The sequence below is a fragment of the Amblyomma americanum genome, chromosome 9, assembly GCF_052857255.1.
Source record: "Amblyomma americanum isolate KBUSLIRL-KWMA chromosome 9, ASM5285725v1, whole genome shotgun sequence".
NCBI classification, from domain to species: domain Eukaryota; kingdom Metazoa; phylum Arthropoda; class Arachnida; order Ixodida; family Ixodidae; genus Amblyomma; species Amblyomma americanum.
The window spans coordinates 70,910,645-70,936,125 of NC_135505.1; the positions used below are offsets into that span (position 1 = coordinate 70,910,645).

Sequence of the window (25,481 nt, forward strand, 5' to 3'; positions counted from 1 at the left end):
AACCAGACTTCTCGCTGAGAGACACGATCAGTATGGCAGGGTTATTTCCATAGGAGTGTGGCTTGATTCTTGCGCTGACGGAAAAGTTCTGCACGATATTTGCACCGTAGTAGAGAGCCCCGTTGTACTTGACCGTCATGCCAACAAGGTTGAACTTGCACCACAAATTCAGCTGTCGCACAAACCGTTCAATTTGAACGTTGCAGTCCTGCCAAAACGCAGGACTTCATAAGTTAATTTTCTTGTTCTTCATGACAATTACTCTTGTGAAAAAAAAACAGAAATGTTAATTGACGACACTACGCCTTATATAAGAAGTGCCCATCCGCCAATAAAATCACAGGACAGTAAGCGCCTCTCTCTGCGTTTGATCCTTATTGTAGTTTGTTTGTGCTTGCGCTAACATTTGACACCTTAAGACCTGCCAACTGGCGCAAAAAGAAGTCTTAATGAAACTGCAGAAGCAACGGGCGATACTATCCTCTGTACCAATTGAATAAAAAACGCATCGTTTCTTCAGAATTGAAGTAGGCACTTATCAAAGCGGTTAGTGACGTTACTTCCCAGAAGCAGATTAACCATTAAGCGCATCAACATTCCTAGTCTCTACACTGTACCCCTACTGCGCCAATATTTCTACGTGGAACATGCATACATCCTCTGCAACGATCACACTAAAACTCTCTTCGCTCAGTGCAGTCTGATACAACTCAAGATTACAGGTCGGAATTCTCCTCAAATGAGGGCCTCTAGCCAATGGCGTCGACCGCCTCTGACCGCGTTGAAGTTAATCCTTAAGCGTGACGTCCCAGGTGTCTGGCTGGTGCTGCTCTGAAATGGGAATAACTCCAGCATCAGGACAATCTCTCAACGCAATTGGCGGAAAGGCCTGCTTTGATACGCGTCTGCCGCTGCGCTCTTGAGTTGTAACTGACTACAGTGCTCTTCAACTGCGGACGTCGTGACACAGCGCACTGTCCCAGCTATCTGAACTTGCGGTGATATGCAGAACACATTCCTCTCACTACTTGGCATTCTCTCCTACTGAAATGCCTAGGCTCATTCACCAATCACCAACGGGCAGCATCAGTGAAAACGCTCTATTCTATAGTGCCCCCGCATCGGCTTTAAATAATGTTTTCCTCTTACACCTCCATTTCCTGACAAATGGGATACTCGACAAACAGTTCATAAGGCATAAAAAATGTTTAAATTACGCAAATAGGGCAAATGTCATGAACTAATCACATCAAAATATCAAGTTATTTACTCTGAGTCGTAATCTGCGAAAATGTTCGCTTTTTTGGATACTTTGGGCAAAACAGCGTATTTCCATCGAGGCTAAAATAGCGGGGAGATCCACCATAAAGGAGATCTTAGAATATCCACTATAAGAAAACGCCGATCATGAACAAAAAAATTCTCATATGCAACAAGTAATGAGAATTTACGAACGCGGCACATACCACGAGTAAAGAAAGTCCAAGAAAAGAGTGTCCTTCGCACTGTTGAAAACGGACGAAATAAACTAAACCGCACAATGCGAAAGTTCACATCTCTTCACTAGGCAATATTGGATCCTTACTATTCGCACGTTAGAATCCAACCTCGTGTCAGTACCCCGCGTTTGTTTGGTTTATGGGGGATTAACGTCCCAAAGTGGCTCAGGCTATAAGGGACTCCGTAGTGGACGGCTCCGCAAATATCGACCACTTGGGTTTCTTTAAGGTGCACTGAAATTGCAAAATACACGGCCTTCTAGAATTTCGTCTCCATCGAAATTCCACCGCCATGGTCGGGATAGAACCCCCGTCTTTTGGATCAGCAGCCGAGCGTCATAACCACTCAGCCACCACTTCGGCCGTCTCCCGCTTTTGGAAAAATATTACCAAAAGGTGATTCAATTATTGATCATTTTTGTCTTCTGTTTACGGTTCTGCCGCGCGTTCTGGACGACGCTGGCAAGAACATTGGTAACGCGTTGCCGGTTTCCGTGTCATAGCGCAGAAATCTCAATTGAGCTGTAGAATATCATACATAACCACCAAAAAAATGATAACGCTTACTTTACCTTGCTCACTTTAGGCTTCAGCATTTCGTGCATGTTCAGGAGTAAGCCGTTGGTGAGGTTGAAACGGTATAGGGTACTCTTTGGGGGCGCTTTCGGGTCACCAATAGTGAAGTATGCGCCCTTCAGCGGCAGGTTAGCAGGGCCAATTTTGTCGAGCACCTTGGAGAGCACTTGTTGTTGCACCTTCACATTGCTCGCCCGGCCACAGCCTTAAGGCGCAGAAAATACAAAAATGACACCAGTAAAATTACTGCAACGGCCTTCACAAGTGACAGATAACGTGCGCAGAGTAATTACCCCTTCACTGACCTATTCGAACACAGCCAGTATAAAGAAGAGTAGGCTGCTGCGTGCACAATTAGGAACAAAGAGAAAAAAAATTATGGCGGCGCGGTTAGGCCCAGCAGGTCAACGAAATGCATAGGTGCGTGAGGATACATGGAGTCCCCATCTGCAATAACACCATCTCAGCGGCTAGTGAGGCAACGCAGAAATAGCTTTTAATGCTAAAGCTTTCTTGCCTCGTGGATGACGTGACTACGAGTTGTGTAAACGAGATCTCGAGGATAATGAAGATGTTAGTTAATGCAGGTAATTAACAGGTAATATTGAATTAATTATAATATTAACAGGTAATAAGTAGTTATCAAAATAGTTTGTCACGGCAATAGTGACAGTATTATTGACCGTAATTGTTAGTGGTATTAATAGTGATAGCAATAGTTATAATGGTATTAGTTATAGCGACGTCATCAACCAATCAAGTGATGGGACCCAACTAGTCATCTGATAGAAACATGTCTAAACAAGGAGTTTACGAGTTATTGATGTCAAAAAACATAAGAAAAACAACATCTCTAGGCAAGAAGTTGCGCCGTTTCCTGTCAGTACGGTTTTGAATGCCGACACGTGCGGTACTCTGAATTCTTTCTAAGGAGACTTTACGCCCCTTGAATTTTTTTTCCATGAATACGAGTGCCACACAACTATCGATAACTGCATTTCAACAGCAGTGCTTCTCCTAACGGACGGTGTTTAGTAAGAACGTATTTTTCGCATGTGCCCCACTCTCCTGCATTTTGACAGCTGGGCACGGACCAGTATGCCTGTTAATGCTGCAAGTGCAACAGTTTTCGAAATTCAGATATGAGACTTCAAGAATTCAAACTGCTTTAAAATAGCCGTCCTCAATCGAGCTGCATTTTACCGCCAGAAAGTAATGATCAACAGTAACAACCTATCAACACTACATATAATTGCTTCAACACTTAAAATTTATAGAAAACTACTTTCGATCTTGCACTATCACCCCAAATTCCCGTTGGATGGTAAAACAGAATTTGTAGACGAGTTATACAGTTCATAGCTTCGAGAATTAGTCTCGAAATTTAGAGCTTTTGCAAAAGAGAACACAAAGCATGAAGAAGGACACAGTACCAGCTCTTACTTTCATTTGATTTTCTATACAGTCCAGCCCAGCAGATGTATGGGAAAAACAAGACATGTGCCGCACTAATTGCTGTCAGCAGTGCACATTTACTGCATGCTGTTCAAGGTGCAATGATTCGAACATGAAGAGCGGTACAAACGCACCGGTTATGCACTCCTTTGCTTTCTTTTTTTAAGTCATATGCTTCGAACATCTCTCGTGCTATTTTAGCACAACTTCTGTCCAGAATCTTCAATTCATGTCACTGCGATTCACGCATTTTTCAGCCGGTGCAATGTTCTCATAAATGCGTCCCTTCATCGCTCAATAATACTGATGAAGGTGTAGACAGAAGCGTTCCTCCCGTATCAAAATGCGCCCAAGCTGTTAAATGCGCTTGTGATAGAGACGAGAAATGTCACAAAAGACTGATGCGTGCGATATGCAGAACGAGCAGCACAATGCGGACTACGATTGCTCAGGAAGCGATGGTCAGTCGAGATGCATGCTACGGTGTCATTCGCACCTAGATCACCGAAGCCTAGTTAGATAATCGGCCTCGCATTCCGGTACTGTCTCTTATCCCCGGGGCCGCCAGGAACTACCGGTTTTTTATTGTGTAAAAGATCTGCCCGGCCTGATGCTCTGCTCTTGCGCCACTCCTCCCCCTCCCCTCCTCAAACTCCACGTCACACCAGCTTGTGAGACGGAAATTCGGCAGCTGCGGTAAACCCCACTGTGGCCCTTTTTTAATCTCGCAAATTCCGACAGCCAGAGGTGAGCCGGAGGACACAAACGGAGCTGCTCGAATCCGCAGAGATACACTGCAGCGATCTTCTATCAAAGAATCGCATATAAACCAAGATGAAAGTTAGCGATTGTTCCGTGTCCTTGTTCTGCCTTTGTGGTAGTCTTTAAAAGTCGCAATACTGCTTGTCTATTGGATGTTACGCATTGTGTACTAGAAGCGCCAATGAGATATAATGTTTTTAACGCTTCGAATTACAAGTCTACGTGCAATCTGTCACCGAAAACGTAGCCCGATTGTGTATCCGCAAAGCAACATTTCAGCAGCAGAACATGCGTGGCTAGGCAGCAAACAATAAGCAGCTGTGCATCCACGAAGTACCTATTCCAAAGAGATGTTTGCATCGACAATCCTTCCATCTCTCCACTCATGGATGTATCTCGGTAGGAATAAACTCGAAGCAACGCGAACGTAAAAACACTCCTGGTTTCTCATTCAAGAACGGGATACGAACGAACTGTTGGCTCTCTCAAAATGTAACGTTTTGAGCTTCGAGGTGTGGCTGCAACATATGGAAATGAAAGCTGGCTGCATTCACAAGAATGTGTCCCACAAAGCTTCGCTATCTATTTTTTTTCTGCACCACTATTTTCGCTTTAAAAAACTGAAGAATGCTTTGACACGTCAATAATGTTCAAACTCATACAAAGAACAAAAAATAAAGCATATTCCGAATAGCGAGTGCGAATGGCCTGAGTGGCCTTTCGCCGTCCTAGCCTCATGTACAGGAAGAAAACAGGCCAAAAACAAAGAGACTGCCAAAATTACAACAACTTTGGTTGTTCCTGCATATGCGTAACTCATAATCAAGAACTACACAGTACACTTACCTATCGTGATGAGCGCTGCGGTAATAAACCAAGCTTTCATGTCAGCAATAACCAAGAGGTTGTAGCGCATTGTTTAACTACAACCTTTAAGGATTTCCCGCTCTTGTATGCGAACTGCCAGTTTTGCTAGTAAAGAACTGCAGACACTTCTTTACAGGCCTTCACCTCACGTTTCCTTGAAAAACTATGAGATTTCGCAGGAGTACGAAATAATTTCTGGCTCTAACGGTGAACACTTTCCTAAATCACAAAATGTGCAAGCTGGAAAAGACATCAATCATCTCACTCGGGTCAGAGATGAAAAGGTTTTCTCTCCTGATTTCTCGTCAAAAGTAATGACATCCCGCAAGAACAAGCCAGGTCACAGAAAACCCTGCCCTTGTTAGAGTAGTACCGTGGCAGTACGCTTCAAAAAAATTCTGTACCTGTAATGCTGCCAGTGAAGCTGCCGTTGAAACCGTTGGTAAACCGCAGAGCCCGTAAAAAGTCAGACACTTTGTAGAGAAACCGGAGAAAGAGAGACGCAATCATCGGGTCGTCGTTTGAGCGGGCCTCGCATCGAAGAGCATTTATGTTGTTTTTCCCTTGTCAGAGCTATGCACCGTCATAGTGTTATGTAAATATTGTATCTAGTGCCCGTTTGTATACTGACCATAACTTCCCGCTCCGTGAAAGCCGGGTTGATTGCAGGAAAAACAGGCCGAATTATATCAGTGGTAAAATTGTCCCAACAACTTTCATGACGGTGGTATGCCAAGTTGTATCGGCATATATCGAGCACCAGAGAGTTGGTTTTCCTCGGGAAACGAACGCAGACCGACATTTATTTTCCTGTAGCCATTCCTAAAACAATGCGACACGGCATGTACGATAGATAAAAGAACCATGTAATTGCTGTCCGTTTGAGAAGCAATACACTATGAAAGGGCGGCGCCGAAGAGTCCGAGACATGAGAGATATGATGGGAGGATTTTCGCGGAGGCAGATTCATAACTCACCCCAGGTATAGCGTACGATAGTGCCAAGCAAACACAATCACCGAGAAGCAATGAGTGTGCGCGCGTCACAGCTTCGAAAGAAATATGTATTGCAGGGGTGAGTTTCAAAGGTTCGTATGGAAAGGCTGTGAGAATAAAAGATGCACCTTTTAATGCTAACGGGGGACAATAGTTCATATGTCTTGAAGGACAATCTCGATAATGTCCGGCCACGACAACAAAAACCAATGGAGACAGCTTGTTTTAGAAACAAATATTTTATCAACCTTCTAAGAAGTCACATCATGAGTTCATTGTCACACCAGTATCGTTTTTTTTTCAGGTCGCAAAAGGAGTCCGAATTCGCCAATGCAACGCCAGATGTTGAACAGCCTTTACATGTTCTTTAGTCCCTATATTTAACTTTCATTTTTATGACCGTATAAGAAAATATGGTTTTGATACTCAGAAACAGTTATTTCCGAAATATGGTTATAATTAGACGAGAGCTTGTTCAAGGTATGCTTAGGAGAGAAAAGTCTGTTCTTGTTCTGCGAAGCACTGCGAACTGATGCTGTCCGATCAATTTGCCCTGAGCGCTGTACTATCATTGATAATACTTTCGTATTACTTGTACTATTATGATCACACTCTACGCTCTTGTGGGACTTGAGGCAACCTGGATTTGAGGAAATGTTTTTTTTTCGTTTTAAAGATAATATTGCGAAATAAATGCTATTGCTCTTTGTTCGCAAGTGATTGAGCCAGTTACCTGAATATCCTCAGTGACACTCATAATTTTAGGTGTAAGCAGTGTTAAATTGCCGAGTTTCAATAAAATGCTTTCAGTCTTACCGATGACGTTGTTACATTTTTATCCAGGCGAACGAACCATTCTAGCATTGATTTTAGAGGCATCCTCCCCTCACTATTCAGGGTAGTGGACTCGGCGGCATCAAATGGTCCGGATGGTGCACAGTGTTTGACAATGTGCTATTGATTCTTCAGGTATTTCTGGCGGCAGTGTCAGCCGGTGGTAGATTTTAGCTCCACTTTAGGTTCAGTGCACTTCGACAACGAGAGCAGAAAACTATTCAGCTGCAAAGCTTCCCACGGTTATCGTGCTACAAAACATTATGACCACGCCGCAAATCACGGACAACCCTCCTCGGTTGGAACACACCTTCGGTACGCGCGCAACATCAGAGACTACGTGGGCAGGATTTAAAAGTATCAGCCAGGGTAGCGAACGGCTTACTGGAATTGGTAGAGGGGTCCTGATTAAGTTGGATCGTTCGACTTTCTATAATACGCACTGACATCGCACACCGCGGGAATGCTTTTGTATTCCGCTTCTGTAGAATTGAGGTCACAGCGTCTAGCATTTGACACTGCGGCTTTGGGCTCACTACCCACGGAGTGGGTACCTTTTGCACTATGGCCAGGTATTTTTCAGCGGGTGCACAGTGCATGTTGACGTTTCAGAGGCTCTCTCCGCGTCCCGTTCTGTGGAAATTGACGTGCTTCAGGGCTCCGTTTTATCAAAACTCTTCGTTCAGAGCACCGAATGGTTTGGTTTCTGCATTAGTGGGGTAATTTGCAGACAGGACATTTCTTCCGTGGCGGACGATTGCACTTAGGGCAGACGTGCATTGGGCTCGCATACTGCTGCGTCAGCGATGATTCGACCACTCTCGTTGAGCGCCGGTCCATCTCTACCTTCACTTCTGCAGCTATAGAAATATCCTTCACTAGAAAGGAAAAAGATAAAATTTCAGCAATTAATTTGGACCACTGTGACAAGCCGTCAACGAGGTCGGCAAACGCGTGCCAGCGCGGGAGAGCTCAGCTGTTTTCGGAATCGGCCGCGAGAGGGATTTCAGTGGCGCCACTACAGGCAGCGCTCATGCCGTATACATGATTAAGGAATAATCCCTCCCCCTTCCACGCGTTAGTACGTTCAGACCGTGACGACCATGGTGGAGGGGTGGCTATTGCCATTATACATGCTTCATAAGGGCAAGGCTCCGGAATTGCAAACAATGAAAGTACTGAGCACTCAAGGTAAAACAAAAAAGACAGGCTTGTTATTACATACATGACGGAAGCCAAGAGAAATCGAAAGCATAAGGAATATGGAATTTTTTTTAAATTTGCGATATTCGTCAATGCCAGTATAATACAGGAAATAATTTAAAGCTTCTTGATTAGTAAGCAGAAGAAAAAACAACCACACGCCGCAAGAGGGTTCCGAATCCACGACCTCCTAAACAAGCATCCGGTGTTCTACGCACTGACCTACGATGATGGCGGCTGTATAATCTTCTGCATTCGGGGGCTATCTATGCGTTGTGTAACAGAACCTTGAGAGTGTTGAGAAAAGCCACCCTCGTAGATTGCAGCGGACGTAGTAAGCCCTGTGTTACAGCGAGTGCCACGAAGGAACGTGTTCGAATGGTGAGGGCGGAAGCTTCGTTAGAAAACGGTTCGGATCTCACTGGCGGCATGTGGTTGCTTTTTCTTCTGCTCTCTCAAAAATTACCTTTAAAATATTTAATCCAGTATTCTCGCATTGATGAACTCCATAAATACGGCAAAACATCCTTTAGGCTTCCTGGTTACGCCAACTGTTGGCTTCCATCATGTCTGTCATAACGAACCGCTCTTTACATTTCCCTTATGTTGAATGGCTAAATACGGCCTTGAGTTTGGCAGCTTTGATTCAGTAGGTGTTACAAGAGTCTTCTCGCGCAGCTTCCGCCCTCGCCGCTCAATCACGCTTTTAACTGGCACTCACGACAATACAAGGCGTACAACGTCCGCGGCTGTGGGAGACAGTGGCGCTAGAGAGCATTCTCAAGGTTTGGTTACACTTCACATAAATACCCTCGAAAGCAGAAGATCGGATAGCCGTCGCCGTAGCTCTGTTAGTAATGCACCGGACGCGATATTCGGAGGTCGTCAGGATCCCATCGGGGGCATGTAGACTTTCTCCGCGTTCTTGATTAATTACCTTTAGAATGTTCGCCCCTTTCTTCTCGCATTCATGAACACCACAAACTAAAAGAATCCACTTTTGTTTCGGTAACTGTTGGTTTGCGTTCGGAAACACTTGAGCTCAATATAAAATTTAACGAATGTTCGGTACTAATGGGTGTCATCGACAGACGTCCTGGAAAGGCTGAAGAGTTTCTTATAAACATGCATGTCTTCCTACAGAACAAAGTAACGATCAGTCTAAACTTCTTTTCACGGGAGATTTAACCACTACGAATTGTTTGAAATGCATTGGTTATTGGCGGTAAAGAAGCACATAGCTGTGAACGGCACCTTCATTATAGTGTTCACTCTCTCTTTGATCGAAATTGTTAAAAAATCTACTAGGGAGGAAGAAAAGTATAGTGCATTATTAGATCGTTCCTTCCTTGCGGAATTATTAACTCCGACAGGTAGTATTCAGAACCGTATATGTGGCCACGAGATGCTTGTATTATACTTTTCGCAACTCGAATACGATTGTAGAGGTAGGAAAAGTCCACCGATGATTGCAGTTAAACAGCTGAATGAAGTGCTTAGAATCGCTTTGGACAAATTTTCTGTTGAAGCAACATGATCACTTAACAGTCTATTTATTTATTTATTTATTTATTTATTTATTTATTTATTTTTTTATTTTTTTATTTATTTATTTATTTATTTATTTGGTAGCTGCATCGCCTTTCGGCATCACAGCAGGTGGGCACTTTCACATTCACAAAGCAAGAAATCATGCACTTAACGCGCGAAAAAAGGATTCATTTGGTACAACATTAACAATATATGCCGGAAAAGCATTTCATTTGCGAACTGCACGCAGAAAAAAAAAGAATATCGGAGTACGTCACCTTTAAAAGGAAAATCATAAAGTTTTAATATGTGACCTCTTCGCGTTGATTCATAAAAGGCGGCTTCAAATATTTCGTTCCGTCTGTACTAGTCTTGGAATAGAAAATATTGTGTAAAAATTTTAATCTCAGATTTCTTTGAGTTCTGGCCACTGGAGATTCCTTTTGCTTTCTGAGATACTGAGTGTCCCTACATAATTTGCAAGGACAAAGTGGACTGCCCTATATTGAATTTTTTCCAATTGATCAATAAGTTCTTGTGTGTGCGGGTCCCAGCACACTGATCATATTCGAGTACCGTGCGGGCGCGAGTATCATATAGCTGTTCTTTGAGATGCTGTGGAAGTTGGCTGAAATTTCTTCTTAACAAACCTAGAATACCAGCAGCTTTCTTTACGATGTAATAAACATGCTTTGACCACCCCAGGTCAGCAGTAAGATAAATGCCTAAGTATATATAATTTTGCTCTCTTTTCAAGGCCGCAAGTTTATAGTGTATATGTAAGAAGGGTAAGAGCGCTTGCTCGAAAAGGTGACGTGTACACACTTTTTAGTATTCAAAGTCATGTTCCAATTATTGCACCACACGGCTATCTTGTCTAAGTCATCCTGCAGGCTTGGCACATCAGGTACACTATCTATAATTCTATAAATCACGCAGTCGTCTGCGAACATTCTAAATGAAGAAGTAACATCAGCATTAATATCATTTATATATAACAAAAAAGAAGCGGCCCCCGAACAAAGCCTTGGGGGACGCCCGAAGTGACAGGGCCATTGTTCCAGGTGCGACTACCAACAACTACACACTGCTGTCGTAGAGATAGGCATTCAGCAATCCATACAATGACTCTTTCGTTCAAATTGTAGCTGCGTAATTTAGAAACAAGGAGGTCATATGCAATAACATCAAATGCCTTCTGGAAGTCTAAAAATATACAATCAATAACTTTCTGTATATCATAAGCAACTGCAATTTCATATGTAAACTCAACCAGCTGTGCTGAGCATTGTTAAGTAAAATATGTTTAATCATGTGCGACAAAATATAACTGTAAATTACATGCTCCATTGTCTTGCAAGCTATACTTGTTAGAGACACTGGCCTATAGTTTTGTACCAAATTTCTCGGTCCACTTTTTCGGATGAGCACAATGCGAGCCGATTTCCAGCCTTTTGGCAGAGTCCCTTCTTGCAAGCTCTTTTGAAATAATCGAGAAAAATACAATGACAATGTATCAGCACAATTTTTGATAACTGCTGCTGGCAAATCATCTGGGCTGCTTGCAACCGACGGGTTCACATTACGCAATAACTTTCGAATACCCGCTATGGTAAAGATAACTTCTGGCATCAGATCAGCTCTTGTTGGAATCTGTAGAACTCGCGAGCGGGATGAAATAAATACGGACAAGAAATATTTACTAAAGGTCGCAGCCTTACATGCGTCATCTTCAATGAACGTTTCGCCACTTTTCATCGTTGGTACCGAGCAGTCATCTTTGCCGCGACAGCGAACATGTTTCCAGAATTGTTTCGAATCCTGTTCCAACCTGTTTCCTAGTGAAGAAAAGTAAAAAAGTTTCGCTGTTCCGGCCAGCGATTTAAACTCAGACTTCAACCTTTTTAGTTCAGCCAGATTCGCAGGACAAAGCCTTTTTCTATGTTTCAGGTAGACTCGCTTTATTTATTTCGCTACAGCGTATAACTCCCTGTTGAAGCATGGTTTGCTTTTAGCTCTTCTAGAATATATAGTTTGCGCGGGGGGTGAACATGTCTTGTAGCTCTTGTTTTTCTTTTAGAATTATCCATAACTGCTCAGTAGTAAGTTCTTCATCTAAAATATCTAAAACCGACAAATATGGTTCTAATTTTTTTAATGCTGTCATAACTCCCCTGACCCGTTACATAGACTTTTCGCGCGAATTACCTTGCGACTGACACATTGCCAATAGAAATGTCAGCTATCACTATATTGTGATCACTTATTCTCGTCAGTATTTTAACATCTGTTATAATGTTTGGGATATAACACAGCAATAAAACAGTATTATTCCCAGAGCCATCATTGTGAAACGCATCATGAATGTACTGATGGAACCTAAATGAATCAATTAAATAAAAACTGTTGAAAGTGAAATAAAGAATGCGAATGTACACTGCCAATCTTACTTCATTCCAACAAGATATCAAAAACTAAGCGCAAAATTCAATGGGTGCCGCATTCAGTAATTCGTCTGAAAAGAGAATTGCCTACAAAGATGAAGAGGAAATTAATTCCTATTCGCCATTTTAATTCTTGCGTCATCTGAAGCAGGAATTTAACGCACCAAGGAGTGTATTTTTTCAACACAATAACAAATTTCTTAAAGCCTGTAGATGCACTGGTATCGCCAGCGGCGCTGAAGAAGATGAAGTTGGCGCGACCTGCCTGGCGCAAACCAAAAGCTCTCGCTGGTCCAACTGAGAACGATTTCGGCAAGCGGCCTAGCCAGCAACGTCAACAGCCCACTCCACCGTCTCAGCAGCCGCGGCTACCGGGACGTCAATAAATGTGGTTCTCCCTCCACAAGTCCTTACCTCGATAGTTTTGCTTCTGTTTGGGGGATCAAAATACGACAGAAAAATGTTAGAAATTGATGAAGCAGTCGTCCCTGGTCAACACAAAATAGTGAATTCATTCAAATAATACACGTAATGTTTTCACGCAATGAATATTTTCATGTTGTTTTCAGGCGAAAAACTACTTTAAGAATGCCTGAGACAGCATTATTCTTTGGATGTCCGCGCTACCGATAACTCGTCAACCAGAAAAATATTCCAATCTAGACAGTATTTCAAATGTATTGTTAACGTGATTTTCCCCCCAAAATATCCGAGTTTCTGCACACAATTCATGTTATCATTGAAAATTGTCACGCTTCCTGCTGATTGGATTCGCCTAAGTTTCCAAAGTGTGGACGCTGCGCTCACACTCCGAAAACTCGTCCACACTACCTTAATAACCCCGTCAAAGCAGTTTTGACAGCGGAAGAAGTCTCATCCAGGAAGCAGTACACTTTGTATAGAAATGCAAAAAAATGAGAGGTGGTATGTGGTATCAAAATTACTAAGGTCAACGCCGGCTGCGGGGACTGGCGTAGTGCAATGCTCCGTGTTAATTTCGAGTACCTGTTAGGAGAGCAGGAAAGTTCGGTTTTAAATTCTCGTGCCGCTGACATCAGTGACAAGAGGGAACCTACTGGCAAAGAAACAAAAATACATGCTCGGACGGCACTTCAAAAGACGTAGGCGAATAAAATATTTCAACAGTTTGACATAAGCGCACTGCCGATCGTCGTGATAACGCTCGATAAGAAATGAGCAAGCAGCCATGCACCAATTACAAGCATGCATTAGAGACCACTCGGTGGGGGCCCTATAAAGAGGTTGACTCGAGATCAGAGCGCACAGCGCAGCAGTAGGCGGCGTCGGTATATGTGTGCTTACAAATGGAGTGATAAACGACACCGATGTCTTCATCTTGTAAACAGAGAGAACAACGCAGGAGGCTGCCGTATGGATTTCTCAAACATGACCATCAACGAGCACGGCTGCCTGTGATGACATAGAATAGGCGCCCGTATAAGTAATAACGAAATTTTGCGGTGGCCACAATAATTTGTAAAATCTCTTTTTCTCTGACTGTATGTTCAGACTGTGGCTTTTTGGGTTCCTTTCTCAACGCGAGAACGGAAGCCAGACCGACGCCGATATGGCCTGTGTGGAGTTCTCCATGGGCGGAAGGGTCAAAATGACGCGAAAAGTTCGTCGAACGTATTATACCACATAGGCTGCCGGCGCCAAGTCAGTAGGGAGATAATTAAAGCAAAATACCACACGAAGCGGTGAATGCACGAGAAAAGACCGATGCAGGTTAGAAGTTCTCTCATTGTTGTAAGCTTCTAAAAATTGACTACTGCACGTCGCTTGGAAGGTCCCAAAGGACACCGTCCTTGGAAGTGATGAGGGCAAATATGATCAGATCTCAGTCGCCAAGCGAAATTACGCTGTTTTGAGCTGCAGGACAGCTTCATGAGACATCGAAGAACACTTCTCAGACGAAGTAGGGGAAATGGAAAAACCCTTAGAGAAAATTACAGCGCCCTCTAAACAGCACAGGCAAGTCAGGCATTTCAGCCCTCGAATGATGTTGTTCAACATGCAATCATAGGTGTCAGGAGTGTCGAAAAGATCAAATAGATTGGTGTTTAATGCTTAGAGCCCGCTAGACGTGGGAAAGCCGTTTTAATGCGATCGGCTTCGGCCATCCGTATCTGCCAGTACCCAGAGCCAGATGCCTTCTGATCATCGCCACTGAGACACAGCTCTTTATCTGCAGGAAAAATGACACGTTCATTGTTGTTTATGGGCTCTTTCGAGGCAGCGAAGGCTTTAGCCCATTAAGCCCAGCGCCGTACGTCGCTCGCAGCAGAAGAATGCCGACAAAGCACCAAGCACTCTCGAAGCTGACACCTTACACTGCGCACCATTGCACACCAGAGACTAATGTACTTCACCGGCGGAGCAGGTTTGTCGCACATACACTTGTCGTTTACGTGAGTCATATAGGGCGCTCTGAACCTGTTAGAAATGAGCAAAACAATGTTTGCTTTGGGCATGTGTTACATCTGAAGTCGCTGCGCTCTTTTGCTCTGCTATTTGTCCGTTCTTGGGTATGATCCGTGAATTCATTAAATTCTCCCGATATCACACTTTTACTCAACACTAGGACAGTGAGAATAGAGATGCGTATAAAGGGCCAGAGCTGCGAAAAAGCGAGGTGCACGGCATTTAGTATAGATCAAAGATTGTGTTCATTCAAGCAAGATGAACATCTGAATGAAGAAGTGAAAGCCCTATAAATGTTCTTGACACCCAAAATATTTGCCAGCGAAAATAGGAGAACTTCATGCATTTCTGATGTCTTAAGGGGGAACAGTGCGGCAGCCAGGAGAAAGAAAGAAATACTACTATACACTTTAAACACCTCCTGCTTCAAGCTATTCGGTCACAAAAAAGAAACTCTGCCACTACCTTTACAAAATGCAGGCTTTTCTAAATGCTGCAGCGCTGGAGTAAATAAAATACCAGAAAGCGTGAGGTAAGGCAATGACTTTGTAGACACCAGAAAATATTCACTGCATGGCAAAACAGAGGAGGAAAGAAACATATTGGCTTCAATAACTTATTCTATTTGTTTCCAGTTTTCTTCGGAAATTCATTGTGCTGTGCAATTGTAGAGTAGAGCTTTGTTTCGCCTAGCAAGGCACAATTCCTCTAGAAAAGGTCTGATAACATACGTTATGCTGGCGATTCAATTTTGAAGTTGTACGCTTGTTAAATAGAGCGCTGCTCTGCTGCAGCATTGTCGACAAAGTTCCCTCGCTGGCATAGTGTGCAAGCCAAAAGCCAAGCTCATCTCTGCAGTGCAAGGACATGTTCCTAGCCGACGACAAGAGAATACCGGCGACCCCTGTGGCATGGTATGATTAGACGCAATTCTGGCGAAGCTGCCATTGCAACAGTCGGTCAACTACCAAGGCCAGAAAAAGCCAGGCGCAAGTTGATAGAGAAAGTGGAGAAACAGAGACCCAGCGATCTGATTGTTGTTCGAGAGAACCTTGCATCAAAAAGCTTTATTGTTGTGCGCCGTCGTGTCAGAGCTTTACAGAGTCATAGTGTCATGTGAATATTCGATGCAGAGCTGCGCTTGGTTTCCTAAGCCTTTATCTCTCTCCTTTTGGCTTCCCGCTCTATGAAAGCAGCGCTGATTGCCGGGAAACTAGGCCGCCTTACATCACTAGTACAATTGTCCCAACAAATTTAATGACTGCGGTATGCCAAGTCGTATCGGCACATATCGAGCACGAAAATTTGGTTTTCCTGAAGAAACGAACGCAGGCCTACATTTATTTTCCTGTAGTTATCTTTAAACAGTGCAGCATGGCATGTACGACAGATAAAAGAACCATCTAATTGTTCTACACTTCAGAAGCAATTCACGATGCCGAGAGCGGCGCCGAAGTGCCCGAGACCTGCAAGATATGATGAAAGGATTTTCGCGGAGGCAGATTCATCGCTGTCACCAAGTAAATCATACGAATGCGAGAAGCAAACACAATCGCCGATGAGCATTGAGAGTGCATGCTTTATAGCCTTGAAAGAAACATGCGTGGCTGGGAAGAATTTCAAAGGTTCGGATAGAAAGACTGCGAGAATAAGGGATGCACCTTTTAATGGTAATGGGGAGCAATATCTCATATGTCTTCAAGGCCATTCTCAAACATGCTCAGCAACGACAACAAAAACCAAGAAGACAGCATGTTTCAGAAATAAATATTTTATCATCTTTGTAAAAGTCCCAACGTCAGTTCATTGTGGCACCTGTTCAGTTTTTTTTTTTTCAGGTGGCAAAGGGAGTTCGTATTTGCCAAGGCTAAGCCACATATTCAACAGCCTTTGTGTGTTCATTAGTGTCTATATTTATGTTCTATTGTCTATGACCGTATAAGAAAATGTGGTTTTAGTTACTGAAAAACAGTTTTTTTCAGACGTATGGTTGTAATTAGACGGAAGCTTGTTTACTGTAGGCTTAGGAGAGAAAATTCAGTTCTTGTGCTGTGAAGCATAGTGAACTCATGCAGTCTGATCGATTTGCCCTGGGCGCTGTATAATTACTGATTTTATTTTCATGCTGTACAATTACGATCACAATCTAATCTCTTGGGTGACTTGAGGCTGGCTAGATATGAGGAAATATTATTTTTCGTTTTAATTATAAGATTTCGAAAGAAGCTATTGCGCGTTGTCTGGAAGTCAATAGGCGAGTTTGAAAATGCACCACTGACACTCACAATCTCTGTTTGAAGCAGTATCTATCTGGCGAGTGTTGAGTAATGTGCTTACAGTCTTAGTGATAGAACATTTAAAATTTTATAGAGCGCTTGGAATCTTGACATTTCATTCCGCAGTGCAATTGGCAGAGGGAGGATAGTACGCTGTTTCTAATGAATACGAATTGACACTTTCGTATAGGTGATATTGTGAGAAACATGACCATACTCTTACGCCGCTAGTAAAATAAAAAAGTACTAAAAATCTGGTCTTAGCCACCACAAATACTATTATGATTTGACGCACTTCGTTAGAGTTTTGTGCACCACTTGGGAAACCTAGTAATTGACCTCCTGGGAGTAAGTGACTTTCGGTGACACAGAACTGCAAATTGCATTTCAGCTGGTGCCTTTTACTAATTGGCAACGTTTTCAGTGCGACTGTAAACTGGCCTATTATAAGAAACTGGTTACAAGGAGGTGCTCTCTATATTTTTATTCAGGAAAATTTCTAGCTCTGGTAACTACGTATCTGCAAGAGAACCTGGTGCTTGAATGTTTCTGCAATGAACGTTTACCAACTTGTTCAATTTTCTTCCCAGTGAGTCTTTATTTTTCATGAGATCATTGAGACCATGAGAATACATTTGCGACACTCGAAAACAAGCCGATGGTGATAACATACCTAAAAAAACATAACTACTGCAATTGTGTAATGCGATTTTTGAGTGTCAGCTGTTGTGCCACAGCAAAAGCTTTTGACAGACGTGTTTTCTTTTCCAGTGAAAATCTGCAGTAGGTGTCAGTTGGTTTCAGTAGAACAGACACTTGAACCAGTTGGTACATCACTGCGGGTGGTAAAGCGTAAAAAGATCGAAAGGCGAAAAGGAAGTGCGTGCGGACAAATGCACGTTAAAAAACCAGCTCGAACAATCCATCTCCAGCAGACAGCTAAACCAAATTGTTACATCATTTACGGGTACTAGCCGCAAAATACTACTTTGTACTGTAAGCAGTTGACTTAAGCAGTTGACTATCTTCCTTGTCTTCATTTTATGCGCTGTTGCTGTTTGTATGATCAATCAACATTAGATACTTCGCTGGCAATATTCGACAATTCCGAAGTACATAAAAGTATTTGTAGCTGGATTGCTGTTGGGTGTGTTTTTCATAGTTATTACAGTGCTCTCGCAACTATTTCTGTGTTCCCATGTACTAATGTCGAACTGGAAAAACTGGTACGCAAAAAATTGTAAATAAATAAATACTTTAATATGTTTAGGGGCACCCCTCCTTCAACTTGGGGTGGGTATACAATACGCCCTGAGTTGGATAACAAAGCATTCCACTGTAAAGATACGAGCGGCTGGGCTTTCCGCTGCATTCACTGGGAAAGGACATGATCCCGCGGGATTTGATGCGCATACTACAGGGGACTAAAGTTTGCTGAACGTGAGTTCCAGAAAAAATGTTTCTTGCCACCTCGCTACACAGTTGCCTGATATTGTAGGAAGGCATTAAAAGAGTAAATTCTCCTTCCTCTCTTCACTTTATTAGGCGACTGGGTTGGAAGGGGATGGAGCTGCAATAAACGTTTTTCCTTGAACTCGCGTCCCGAAACGTTTGTCCCCAGTAGTACACGTAAACCGTGGCGGGTCGTCTTATAGAGGTGCGCTAGAAAATATCATGTGCCCCAGTCGCATTCAAGCAAACGGAGCTAGAAATTGGAGAAAAATGAAGACGCCGCCGGCAATGTCGGTTGGCCTACAGCTTTCGGAGAGTGAGGTATCGGCGCTACGGAGTCCTTATCGTTAGACATTGATTTGCTAGCGGCTACTTAATCAGACGAGACAGCAAAGGGCGGCTGAATGCGGGACTTCCCTTACGACGAATTAGAGACTGTGGCAACGCAGCTAAACGCGCGAGTCTGCTTCTGCCTCACAGAAATGTTCACAGCCAAATCCCCTTGGCACAGCTCAGTGACACATTCTTTGTCAAGAAACGCTTTCGAATTTACAAATAATAATAATTGCTTATATTAAAATAGATACGGGAGCTAAAATAGATACTGGAGTCCTCTACAAGTTTATCAATCTACCTCAAATTGCTGGCGCCAAAGACATCCTAGTGTGTTCCTGCGTGTGACTTGTTTTGTGTCAAAGTTTCATTTCGCTTTGAATTGCAGGGATGCTCGAAGCTTTGGTGCTCACTAGAAATTAATTTTATAGCAATGTGGCGTGGAAATTACTTTTATGGTTTAACGTCGTTGCCTTCACATAAGATGTGTAATTCAAGAATATTTCATGTCAAACACGTTAATGGTTTGCAGAAGAGCGATATGCGCATGTTTTTACAAAATTCATTAAAGTAAAAAATACGCAAAATTGGGTGTTAACTCGCGCGGCATTTACTGTTTTTCTCGCATCCTTCGCCTAGTTTCAAATTTGAAGTACGCGATAATGAACTCCAGATAGTCGAAATTAATACAGAGCATCCTCCATAGCCGACGTTCACCTTCAAGATTTACATGCCACATACCGCCTCTAAATTCTCGGATTCCTTTATGTCTCATCCTTCTTTAGTGAGGTTACCTTCGCTGTAAAAACTGTTTTCATGGAGTTATTAAGGTAGTGTGGACAGGTTTTCTGAGTGTGAGCGCAGTTTCCACACACTGGAAACTCAGCAAAGCCAATCAGCAGGAAGCGTGACAGTTTATAGTGACTCTACGTGAATTGTGTAGAAACTGGGATTTTCGCTGCGTAAATTGGTTTAGTAATACGTCTGAAGTATTGTGTAGACCGGATTACTCTTTGGACTGGTGAGTTAACTCTAGCGCAGACATCAAAACATAAAGTTGTCTCCGGCATGCTTGCAGTAAATATTAGCGTGCAAACATGACAGACGTATTCATTGGGTGAAAAGATTATGGCAATGTTCTCTGAATGAATTCACCGGTATGTGTTGATCCAGAACGGCCACTTCATTAATTTCTAAAATTTTATCTTGCATTTTCATCCTACAGATATCACCAGACTAGCGGGGTAATAGTGTTAAAAAATTTCCCAATGTGTTGGAAAAAAATGCACTGATCGCTGTGTTAATGGCGAAATTTTGTGGTCACCAAAGTAATATTAAACATTCTTTATACGTGAATGAATATTTGGCTATATGCTTTTGAAATGTGCCCGCGGCTTCAGCACTGAAATACTTATGGAAAGCAAGTCAACGCTCAACGCAAGAACGGAAGCCAGACCCACGCCGCTGGCGCTTGCGCGAAGTTCTGCACGAGCGGAAGGGTCAAAATTGCGCAAGATGGGCGTGACGTGACAATGTGGTGTAGAGCTTTAAATGACTCATCGCACTAGGAGACCAGGCGAAAAATTTGTGGCTACCGGTGAAAAGTTTCGTCACTTTGAAGATAAATCCCGGCCGGAGTGGAGAAAGTACGAGGAACGAGGATGTGGGATGAAAGTTTGTAATTTCTTTCAGTGAGGTAAGCTTCGAAAAATTGCCAACTGTGCAGAGCGTGGAGAGGTCCCCATGGACACCGTCCTGGGAAGAGGCGTGCCCAACAATTTTTCAAATGCCGGGTGGCAAAGTGAAAGTTCTTCATTTGAGCTGCAGGTCAGCGTGGCTGAGACATCGAAGGACACCTTTAAAGTGAAGTGGGTGCGATGGAAAGTCTTCGAGAATATCACAGCACCCTACCGGCAGGAGAGGCAAGTTTTCCATCTCAGTCCTCGGTGTATGTTGAAATAATGCGCTGAGAGGTGGCAGGAGTATTTCAGAGACGAAAGGAATTGACAATAAATTAATACAGCCCGTCAGGCGCAGTGAAAACCGTTTTCTCGCGATCGGCTTCAGCCATTGGAACCTGACAGTAGTCAGAGCAGATGTCAACGAAAAGAAGTAATGTGATATCTCCTGTCTGGCAAGGGCGTCATCGAGACTAGGCTGATTGTAGTTGTCATTTTGTAACTTGGTGCAGCCATCGGTGGTATGCGCGGAAATAAACAGAGCTGTCCTTTTGCTGCGTGATGATGACCGGAGAAACCTACGGGCTGTGAGACGACTCGATTTCTCCGCAGTGCGCCAATTTGCTTATTTGTTCATCAGTGAGGCGCCATCAGCGGCGGCAATGCGGTAGGCTCACTGGCGTACAGCACCATTGTTTGCACTGTCGATATGTTAGTCAACCGTTCTTTTAATACCTATTGGTGTTTGGTCTGAGAGCAAAGGCGCTCTGAACCGTTGAAGGAAGGTGACGAGCGTTCAAAAATTGTTAGAGCGGCATCGACTGGACGGGAAAAAAAGTCGGGCATGGTTGGGTCGGCAACTTGGACGGAGTGATAACCGCGTTGACCTGATGCACTTCAGGGTCACCAATAATAACCAAAGCGAGGAACAGATTAATGAGGTCAACTGTGCCAAGCGATTCTTTCTGGTGGAAAGTGGAAGAGAAAAGCGATTAGTGTAGAAAAACGTTGAATACAGCGTCACAGAGCAGCAACAATCACCGTGAATTTATGCACAGTTGACTGTGGCGTGATGCAAAGACAGAATTTTCCACCTCAAAAATTCGTTCTCACGAGATCGCGCGAAAATGATTGATTTAATACTGTACGAAAGACTTTCGATATTGAGGCGGGCGACGCACGCCGCTAAAGGTCAAATGCTGGCGGATCGAATCGAAATGTCAGAAAGTGGTGTTCTCACGTTTCTCATGTTCAACAACAGGTTCCACGAAACACACCGTAGCAACAGTGTGGACAACTATTTCAACGCCAATACCTTAAACGAGCACTGAAATAATGTTGACTAGAGACAGAGTAGCGCTTGAGACAGCTGATGACGGCGCAGATCTGGCCTCCGGAGGTACAGAAACCAGTTTAGCGCTTTGAGGAGTAGTGAGAGGCAAAGCCTAGAAGTGCGAGAAAGGCCACCCGGATGCGGCGACCGGTAGGTGTAGGAGGCGGAACGAGAAGAGTAACTCTCAAGCGTATGAGACGACAAAGGTGCGGCGGACAACGGGACGTCATACGCCCCTGCTCCCACACTCTCAAGGAGGAAATCCGCGCGTACTGCATAATCAGGACACTTCGCCGGCGACACTACAAGCAGAAATATTAGATGATTATCTTGCGTGTGCCATATATTTATGGGTTGCAGACCGGTGCCGTGCAGAGCATTGTTATTTGGTGTTTGGAGGGTGAGATGCGGCTGAGAAAACGCGATGCCGGGTTTCGCATAGGCCGGAGCAACAGGCTGAAGCCTCTGCCAGACCAGATCTTCAGCATATGTGAGCGGAGTAGAGAGTAAAAGGGGGAATTGGCGGATCAGAACGTCAGAAGCATGTTCTAGGATAACACACAGAATACAGTGTAACAGGGATGCATTAGGGCTGGTAACCAAGGACATCTGGCCGCCAACCTCCTTCCACACAAAATGCTGGATATACTCCACAAGCTTCAGGTCGACATACACAAGAAGGATCGGCTGACCATGAACACAATCGCTGAGAGCGAAGATTGAAACTGCGTCAACAGAGCAACTCGTTATGCGGCTAACAGGACGCCGTTTCTAAGCTCGCCGCAGCTCTGGCACAATGAGATAACGTCGTACGCGGTTTCAAGATTCCTATAGAAACCCGATTGAAACGCGTCATTCTCAAGGCCCTTCAGAATTTTCTAGATATTGTCACCCTCAACAATTGATAGATGTAGGCATTTAAATAAGATAACAATAAGTTTGATGCAACTAGAAAAGTTCTCGCCGTTCGGCTTTATATGGCTGTGCAGGCAATTTTTGGCACTTGGTTGTCGGACAGCGCTATGGCCTTAGGTTTTACAGGAGCATGCGATAGAAAACAAAAATAAATGTCTGTTTCACGATTTTCGGAACCAGTGCTTAGCGACTTCGTTCAAGTAAATATATAATGATTTTGGCGAGCCTTACAACTTCATCTCATTTCTTAATGGCGCTGACATGTTTGTAGATGGCGATCCTGTGCCCCACGTCGGCGTAGCTTGTGACGTTGAAGATTGCATTGTCGGTTTGCCGCAAGGAGCCGCAACAGATGACAGCTTGGGAACAGACTACCCAGGTTGGTTTGCGGTGTCCGTGATCTTGATCGCACCGCGTAAGTTCCGACGGCGGAGCACCAAGGTGACAACAGCCGCCCCCTCCTGGAATTTCAGGAAGATAAAGCACTTGATTAATGTGGGCGGCCATAATCTTAATTAAAAGTTTGCTTCTATGCATACAAAGGTTTATGAGAGTAATCCTGGGATTGTCGGCTTTGTCTTCATTGTGATCCTCTTCCGTCGGCGCTTGATGGTGGTGCTTGAAGCGCCAAATGATGTCCTTAGAATACACGTTCCGAGTGTACATTGGCGGCAATTGCAATTTTTCAAATTTTGATAATAATCAACGGAATATAATAGTGTAATTATAGTGTTACGCCTACCAGCGCTTACCATTCTCACACTAATGACCTTTCCTAACGCCTGAATCAAACACTCCCAGATAAGTTATCTATGTATGTCTCTCCCGACCATCCCGATTAGGATGAAGTTTTGCTTTATGTCACATTCTATTATAGCTAGATCCGCCATGAGACATTAGAATTTTTTTCCTTTCTGTCTTTTGTCCGGCCGCCACCCTCACTTGCCTTTGGACACGTTGTTACTGCCGACCATCGCCACGCCCACATAATACGCACAGGGTACCATTACACGCGCCGCCATGGCACGTCAGGTTGCTCACGCTCGTCTCTCCGCCTCTCAAATCAAGCCGAAGGCCATTTACAACCATTTAAACCGGGCTGTCCACTTCTCCTCGGGGTCCCTCGTCCTCCTGTAATGTCCCGCTAGCAGCGTTGGTCTGAAAAGCTGCTGCCCCAATACACCGGCCCTTACCAAGTCGTCCGCCAGATGACCGCCATCATATACGAAAGTAGTCGTGTACCTTCTGCGGCGTCATCCACCCGCTCTGTGACTCTTGTCATCCATATGGCTCGGCTTAAACCATACGACACCCTTGATACGTCTTCTCCTTAGCACCAGGATGGTGTTTTTGCCGATGGGGATTATGCTACAGCCGAAGGCTTGGACAAAGATGATGACTAAGCATGGTGCTTGTGTGTGTGGTGGACAAGGAGGACAAAGTGTATTTGGGCCCTGGCCGTGTGCGGTCGTTCTTTCTATTTGCACTTTTTTGCTTGGACGAAGCGACAGGAGTGTGCTCTCTGCTGTGCAAAATTTCCTTCAAGAAACGCAGCGACTCCCATTCTGAGTTTTTTTTTCTCTTGCCGCTCTCAATTAGTGCGAAATTGAAGCGTTACAGGCGTTGTGCACGATTATCCACATTAATCCACTGTCCCGTCTTCGAACGCAAATTGGACCCCTAGCTGTCTTTGAGCCTTTAAATCTGTCGGCTTATGTACTATTACTACTCCTTTTTTCTGCAAAACGGCCCTGTTTCAGAAATTAACCGCCTGTGTTTTGGCCACTGCCCCGTAATGGGTACGTGCCATCTTTATTTGAGGCCAACCTACCAACCCTTATTCGATGGCTTCTCGGCTGTCTCGTTCTGTATATAATAATCTCCTTCTGGCAATATGTATTTCTATCCGTTACAATATAACAGAGTACTCGACGCCAGGGACGGGCTTAGTTTACTAGTGACTCAAGTTGTCTTCTGCTTTGAAACCAAGCATTGTCAAGCTTTGCACAGCGTTTTCTGTTAAATGTATTTTTTTGTATGTATTTGACTATATTGGGTGCGTCATGAAACTGCATGTTAACAGGTTTAGTTTTCACATGCTGAATTCTGATTTTGGTACACTCTTATCTTTGCTATATAAACTTCTGCCCCCTCTATGCGTATGTGTGTGAACACATTACTTTCTACTAAAAATTTTGCTTTCAGTTACGAAAACTACTACGAGAGAAAAGAAATGAGCATAAGTGGTTGCGGATCCGCGGGTGCAAGCACCGCGGAATTCTACCTATATCAAACAATGTCTTTACTCACCGAAACTTATAATCTTTCGAAATCTGTATGAACCACTGAAAGCCCAACTAATCTGCATGCATAGTTATCATGCATACGTTGCGAAATCAGATGTTTTGCGTTGTTCCTTGAGTTCAAAACGCATGTTTCTAGAGCACATTTCAGCATTCAAGCATTATCAGAGTAGCAGTGCTGTGCTATTACTCTACTACTACTACTGATTTTCTATCCTACAACCCTGCTACGTGGACTTTTAAGTGGCACTTGAGTAAAATCGCATTCGGCAGTTAGAATGCAATTCAGACCCGACGAAGTTCTACTGTGTTTAACAATTTCCCAGCACATTCGAAAGCATTCCAAACACATTCGCTCGCTGTATATAAGTGGCGCTGGTGCCGTCAAATTTTGTTTTTGTTCGTTTGCGGAATTTTAGCGGCACAGCGACATGACGATGACTTAGGTGGTGGTCAGCGGACTGTGGATATTTCGCCTCGATGGGGGTGTTGACGAATAGGCCGCTCAACTATGATGCGATGATTCGTTATGGACGTCTGCCTGACCTTAGAAGTTTTGCAAAGCAGTCATGAAAACAGT

The 25,481-nt window shown here is 43.8% G+C and overlaps 1 long non-coding RNA gene across 1 annotated transcript; it reads right to left on the reverse strand.

Annotated features, from left to right (window-relative positions):
• Positions 1-63: 63 nt before the first annotated feature.
• On the reverse strand, positions 64-23,903 carry LOC144103936 (uncharacterized). Its single transcript, XR_013308382.1, has 4 exons — positions 23,841-23,903; positions 22,830-23,059; positions 2,072-2,280; positions 64-208 (listed from the first exon to the last, which is right to left on the reverse strand). It is a non-coding gene; the product is annotated as an uncharacterized LOC144103936 (long non-coding RNA).
• Between the last annotated feature and the right edge of the window lie 1,578 nt (positions 23,904-25,481).